We start from the raw sequence: 7,859 nt of genomic DNA on the forward strand, positions 1-7,859 counted from the left end.
TTTGCTGCTCCGTCGAAAAACATCCTCCAACCATCATAGGATTCTTCAATATCTTCTCCTATGAAAGAGACCTCTTCGTCAGGAAAATACGTCTTTAGAGGCTCGTATTCTCCATCCACGGGATTTTCGACAAGATGATCTGCCAGTGCCTATCCTTTGATTGCTTTCTGAGTCACGTAAACAATGTTGAATTCACTCAACAGGATTTGCCACTTGGCTAGCTTGCCCGTGGGCATGGGCTTCTGGAAGATATACTTCAGCGGATCCATTCTTGATATGAGATAAGTGGTATAGGCACAGAAATAATGCCTCAACTTCTGAGCCACCCAAGTCAGAGCACAACAGGTGCGTTCTAATAGAGAGTACCGGGCCTCGTATGGAGTGAACTTCTTGCTGAGGTAATAGATGGCTTGCTCCTTTCTCCCTGTTTCGTCGTGTTGCCCCAGAACACAACCGAATGCTCCATCCAATACTGCAAGGTAGAGCAAGAGCGGTCTGCCTGGTTCGGGCGGAACCAGAACTGGCGGCGTTGACAGTTATTCCTTGATTCTGTCGAAGGCTTTCTGACAATCATCAGTCCATTTAGTGGCGGTGTCCTTCTTCAACATCTTAAAGATTGGTTCACAAATGACAGTGGACTGGGCTATGAACCGGCTAATGCAATTGAGTCTCCCCAAGAAACTCATGACTTTTTCTTATTCTTTGGCGGTGGCAATTCTTGAATGGACTTAACCTTTGATGGATCCAGCTCTATTCCTCGGCGACTTACGATGAACCCAAGCAACTTTCCAGCAGGAACCCCGAATGCGCACTTGGCGGGATTCAGTTTCAGATTGTACCTACTCAGTCTGTTAAAGAATTTCCTCAGTTCTTTCATGTGGTCGGTGGCTCTCTTGGATTTGATGATGACATCGTCTACATACACCTCGATCTCTTTGTGTATCATGTCATGGAAAATAGTAGTCATGGCCCTCATGTAGGTGGCCCCAGCATTCTTTAACCTGAATGGCATCATCTTGTAACAATACATCCCCCATGGCATAATGGAAGCCATTTTCTTCGCGTCTTCTTCGTCCATCCATATCTGATGATACCCAGCAAAACAATCGACAAATGACTGCAACTCGTGCTCGGCACACTTGTCAATCAGGATATGTATGTTTGGCAAGGGGAAGTCGTCTTTTGGACTGGCCCGGTTGAGATCCCGGTAGTCGACACAGACTCTGACCTTCCCGTCCTTCTTCGGCACTGGCACAATGTTGGCTAACCACGTTGGATACTCCACTATTCTGAGGACCTTGACTTTGACTTGTTTGGTAACTTCCTCCTTGATTTTCAAACTCATGTCTGGCTTGAACTTCCTGAGCTTCTGCTTTACCGGCGGACATGTCGGATCTGTTGTCAGTTTGTGAGCTACAATAGATGTACTGAGACCAGTCATATCATCATACGACCAGGCGAATATGTCCTCATATTCCCTTAGAAATTTCGTGTACTCTTCCTTTTCTGATGGTGACAGATGAACACTAATGCACGTTTCCTTGACATTCTCTGTATCCCCCAAGTTGACAACCTCAGTCTCGTCCAAGTTGGACTTCGGCCTATTCTCAAAGTCCTAAACCTCTTTAATGACCTCTTCTGGTATATCATCCTCTTCTGATTCTATATCCGTTTGTTGCGTTATCTCGTCGCATGTCACATTCGTCGGTTCATCAAGATAAGTAATAGTAATGCTGTGTAAATAAAGTAAATGATAGAGAAAATAATAAGAGCGAGATTTATAAGAAACTGAAATACTTTGATAAATTCCATAATTGTTTTGAATATCGGAGCTCTTTTCGAAATTTAAAGAAAGTACGGAAAGGAAATCAACTAGCGAAAAAGTAAAAGATAATGCATAGTGCTTTGTTCAGCCTTGCTACCCCGAAGCTTTCCGGGCCTTTGTGGTTCTGATGGACCAATTGTTGAGGCATGCTCTTCGGCTCACGGCTTGTATGGAAGGGCCTTCATCCCCCTCCTCCTCGAAAGTGACGCAACAATCCATATTATCATCTTCCAAGAATAAGTTCCTCATTGCTGCTAATGCTTCCTCTTCTTCTGACCCATAAATGGCTTCGGCTAGTTGAAAAGTCTGCTCTAGACGGGGTATCGGATGCTCCAATGGGTAGTAAGGACTGCGCCGTGGTGGCGACCAGTGGTTGAACTCCTCCCAAGTGTATTCATACCCCAATCCAAAAGTGGTACCATGTTTTTTCAGCTTGATGGGTTTGGCGATTCCCTGGAGGTTTTTGCCAAGTCCCTTGCCAGGCTCGTATCCACACCAATTCAGTATACTTTCGATCTTGTTATCCCACCACTTGTCCTCTTCCACGGCGTTGACTCGCTCAATGTGATGGTAGGTTTCTCCGCCTAGATTCCTTCTTCCTCCGATCGCTGGGATGGTCTGGCAACTGTATATGGGATTACTACCGTCCCCATGAATAATCACCTCTCGGTGATTCCACTCGAACTTCACTGCCTGGTGCAGGGTTGATGCTACAGCTCCGGCGGCGTGGATCCAAGGTCATCCCAGTAGTAAGTTGTAAGATGCTGGGATGTCTATCACTTGAAAATCAACGTCGAACCAAGTCTGTCCCATTTGTAGACACAAACTGATCTCCCCAATAGTGGACCTTTGGGAACCATCAAAAGCTTTGACGTTGATAGCCCCATCCTTGATCTCATGCAGGCTCTTCCCCAACGTTCTAAGAGTCACCAATGGACAAATATTGAGGCTGGACCCTTCGCCAATCAAAGTCCTGGTGATGAAATAGTCTTCACACTGCACAGTGATGTGCAACGCTTTGTTCTGGCTTAAACCTTCTGGGGGCAACTCATCCTCGTGGAAAGTGATCTTATGACTCTCCAGTATCTTCCCTACCATTTTCGCCATCTCTCCTCCAGTTATGTTGCTGGGTACATATGCCTCACTCAGTACTTTCAATAAGGCATTTTTATGTGCGTCAGAGCTTTGCAGCAGAGCCAGGATGGAGATCTGTGCTGGTGTTTTATTCAATTGATCAACGACCGAGTACTCTTTTGCTTGTATCTTCTGCCAGAGATCATCAGGCCCAGTTTCAATAGGCCGTCCAGAGGCCTGCTTACTTGGTTCAACTAAATGCTCCGGAGTATAAATCCTGCCGGTTCTGGTCATACCCTGTGCTGCAATTGCTTCTCCAGACCTAGCTTTCCCCTTCCTTATCGCCTCGGCGGTGTAATCCCAAGGAATGGACTGTGTATGGAACGGTGTTGTGGCTGACATTGCTACAGGAATGGGCACCCTTGTTTTGGGAGGTAACACAGCAACTTCAAATGGTACAGGTGCCTTTGGAGACCCAAACTCCACCTCAATTGGCTCTACGGTCTTTGTGGATGACGGTGTTCCAAGCTCGAGAGGTATGGACATATTTACTTCAGCATCCCCAGAGGGCTGGATCTGGACAACAATCGGATTAAGTGTGACTGTTGGTTTCTTCAGCTCGTTACCTTCGGCAATCAATCCAATCAACCCTTTGGGATCCCAATCATCTTCTATCTCGATCATGTGAATGCCTCCCCTTTGTGGTCAGGCAGAGGGTTGTTGTGGACGTTCGGAGCAGGCTCCTTTGCCACAATAATCTTATTGTCTATCAAGGCCTGAATCTTGTCCTTCAGGGAACGGCACTCATCAATGGTATGACCCTTCATGCCGGAATGGTATGCACAGGTTTTGTTCGGGTTGACCCATCGGAAAGGATTTTCTGGAGTTATGGCAGGGATAGGGGTGATGTAACCAGCAGCTTTAAGCCTTTCATACAGCTGGTCGATTGGTTCAGCAATGGCGATGTACTGTTTGGGAGGTCTACGGTCGAAGTTTGGTCGGGGTCTAGGGAAATTTTGGCGAGGTGATTGATAGTGAGCTTGTTGGATATTGTAGGCTTGGTAGACGTGTGCTGGTTGGGAGTATTTGGGTGATGTAGGCTGGTATGCAGGAGGTGGAGATGATTGGTAAGTAGGTGGCGGAGCTTGGTAGGAAGGCGAGGGTGCTTGGTAATTTGGGATAGGTTGATATGTGAGTGGGGGTAATGGGTAGGTTTGGTATTTGACTGGGGATTTTGTTCTTTGTGCAATCATTACGGCACTCACATCCCTTTTCTTGGATACGCCACCCGACTGTAGAGCCTTGTTGGTAGCTTGCAATGCTTCAAAATTAGTGACCATACCACTTCTGATACCTTCCTCGATCCTCTCCCCTAGTTTGATGATGTCGGAAAATTTCTGGCTTTCGATCAACATCAACCATTCGTAGTACTGTGGGCCGTGAGCTCGGACGAAAAATTTGTTCATCTGTTCTTCCTCTAAGGCTGGCCTGACCTTAGCGGCTTCAGATCTCCAACGAGCAGCATACTCGTGGAATGTCTCCGTAGGTTTCTTCTTCAAATTCTGGATGTAGAATACATCTGGCGCATTCTCCGTATTGAATCTGAACCTGTCCATGAAATCGGACGCCATACCTACCCAGTTTGTCCACTTCTTGGGGTCTTGGCTAATGTACCAAGATAGGGCATCCCCTTTCAGACTTCTCATAAAGAGCTTCATGCGAATCTTTTCATCTCTTCCGACTCCGACCAACTTATCGTAGTATGTCCTCAAATGGACTCTGGGATCTCCGGTGCCATCAAAGTCTCGAACTTGGGAGGTTTGTACCCCTCGGGTAGTTCGACATTTGGCTGAATACAAAGGTCCTCGTAATTCAGCCCTTCGATACCTTTGTTTCCTTCAACACCCTAGACTCGGCTAGTCTGCTTCTTGAGTTCTGCGGCCAGGTTCCTGATGAGAGAGTCTTTGTCATCAGACTCCGGTGTGCTTAAAATAGGTTGAGTATATACTGGTATGGTTTCCACATAGATGGGGGTGTGGTGGGGATGATAATTTGTGGAGTTTAGTGGTTCAGGAATGAGTAGTGGGGTGTTGTTCGAAGTGCGGCATGTGTTGCAGTGGTGATGGGAAGCGGGTTGGTTTTGTGGTTTCGGGATGTTTTGTGGAGGTATAGGATTTTGAGCATTGGGGAAGTTGACGTCTGGGGTAGTGAGGGAAAATGATAAGTTTGCCAAGTTTCGAACTTGGTCCAGTTCTTCCTGAAATTTCAACAACTTCTGCTCAAGTTGGGCGGCATTTTCCTTGGAAACCTGAATACCCTGAGTAGTCTCTACCCTTTCAACCGAATTCTCCTTTCTGATGTTGCTCAAGTCTTCCATTTTTGCCTTGTTCTTGTTTCTGACAGGACTCGGAGGAGGAAGAGGTGGAGGGCCCTTAGATCTTGTGGAGTAGGATGATGATGCCAGAGTGCACAAACTAACCTTTTGGGGAGGGGAATAAAACAAAAGTAAAAATAAAAAAGGTAACAAGTTAGTACGGATTCTGAGAAAAAATGTTGCAATATTTAAACACATAGTATAAGAATATAAATCGTGTCCTAATTTGGGTGCCTTATTGTGCCCGAGGTAGGCCTAGCGACAAGTTGATTTGGAGAACTTATAATGCTAAATGCCTCATTTTATTGATAAAAATAAGACGAATCCCAAAACGACACTAAAAAATAGCAGAAAAATAAAATGTCATTAATGGTCGTGGGCCTTATTACATTTTAAAGCAAAAAGAAAAGAATCCTATCTATTAGAAGGACCTTCCCCAGGTTGAATGCTCTCGTTGATCAAATCTTCCAGCTCGCGTAGGTTCTCCAGTAAAAATGCCTTTGCCAGGCGTTCTCCTTCGTTTCCCTCAGCATTCTGGCAATCGGTGACTCTCTTTCTCACTTTTCCTTCCAATTCCAGCAGACTGTATTCCAGATACTCCAGCTTTTCGCTAGCCTTGGTGACCCTCTCTTTCCATTCATTGATTTGGTTACTTGATGGGAGGTTCCTCCACCAGGTCAGCAAGAGTGAGGGTATGTTGACCATACCGAAGTCGGGAACTTTGTCATCCATTTCCTGCAAAACAAAAGGGTTAGACCCTTACCCCGCCGGACTCGACTATTTAAACCAATAATTAGCATAGACGGCATTTAGTCCTCCAATAATATGGTGGCATCCGTTTTGGGTTCCAAGGAAACCCAGTGGACTTTGGACAAGGCTATCTTAAAGAGTCATTATGTGGACAACATAACTGACTCGACTAGGTTTGACAGTGATGCATGCACAGTTAAACAGAATAAGGTTTCTATGGGGTATTAGACCGATACCCTTGAGCGAACAACTCAAGAGGGAAAGGCACGGAACCGTCGATTGCACCGCTGATCGATTGGTTTTACTGCAAATATGCCTTTGCCAAATTTAGGGGGTGATAATATCAGAAGAGCGCAACAACTCATTATAAGCGTTGCTATGGTATTTGTTTGGCACGAGTGGAATATGATGTTGAAGATGCAATTACAAGAATGAAGCAAGTTGTCACGTATTTTCACGTTCATAAAAAAAATAATGATTACAATAATTGCTCAAAAATTACAACGGTATTGAAGGAAAGTAGTAAATGAAAGCGTTAAAGAAAAAGAAACAAAAAGCCAAGTCAGTTTCGAATAAGGACATTAAAATAAAGTAATAAAGAAGCAATAAAGTCACACATAACATGAAGTGGTAAAAGCCTAAAGAAATTCCCCAGCAGAGTCGCCATGTTGTCGACGCCCCCTTTTTCTCATGGAATCGGGTTTACGACATTTTGGGAAAACTCTATTCCCGTTTGGGATTTGGGTTTTTGGATTTGAAGCGTCGCCACCTAATGATTAAGTGCATTAGGACACTAAGGGTTTTTTGAGTTGGAAAACCAGAGTTCGGGTAAGGACTAGAAATTATCTCGAGGGGAAGGTGTTAGGCACCCCTCAAGATCCACTAGTGTGGTTCCCGACCATGTTATATTGTGACTTTACATGCAAACAAGCATACAAGATAATTCCGCATAAAGACTGCAAGTAGGTATATATAACTATTAACAAGCATGCTGAAATTAAGGACTAGGCGGTCTCATAATTGTTTAAGAGAATGTATAAATGCAGGAAAGTAGACAAAGAAGTGAATGAGCAGAATTTTTCAGAGGAAGAGAATAGTGCAGGAAATTAAGGAGGAATTTGGTGACTGAAACGAAAGCCAGATTTTCATTGATAAAATAATAACGAAGTTACGTAAGGAAAGGGGATCCTAGGTTTTGTAATATACATGGATCATCCCCGCAACACCGGTAGCCAATCGTACGCATGGTGTTATCGTGTGATCATCATCTCCATGTCTACCCTTCCCCACCCCGTTAAGGTATTTAACGCGAAATGGTCTCATTTTACCTATTGCATGCTATTACCCGCCCCCATCCTATCAGTCCCGGAGGCACTTAGGACTACTAATCCTAAAGGGTAGGATATTAGGCTGATTTGTTTCAAAGGATAAAAATCTAAGGCGACATACAAAAACACATACTGCATATTGGGGGAGAGCATATAAACATGTAAAGGCCCATGTACACCTCCTCAAACAAAACACATAAGTAGCATGACTTAAACATTATTAAGGTCTCAAAAGGATAGGGACTTTCACAACGGTTAAAACTTGGTTTTAGAAAGAAAAAAAAAAGTAGTAACAATAATAGCACGATTCTGGACAGAGATAGGTAACCTAGGGATTTGCAGACACAAAAATCAGAACTCAGTAAAAGTAAATTGGCGCATCATTTAAAAATCATTTTTAGCAGAGTTTGTTTAAAGGAAAAGCTGAGTAAACTTCAGAAAATCAAAACAATAATAGGAACGACAGAGTTTAAACTTAGAGAAGTTGGTGAGTTTTAGGCTAATAGAC

The sequence above is a fragment of the Nicotiana attenuata genome, unplaced genomic scaffold, assembly GCF_001879085.1.
Source record: "Nicotiana attenuata strain UT unplaced genomic scaffold, NIATTr2, whole genome shotgun sequence".
NCBI lineage: Eukaryota > Viridiplantae > Streptophyta > Magnoliopsida > Solanales > Solanaceae > Nicotiana > Nicotiana attenuata.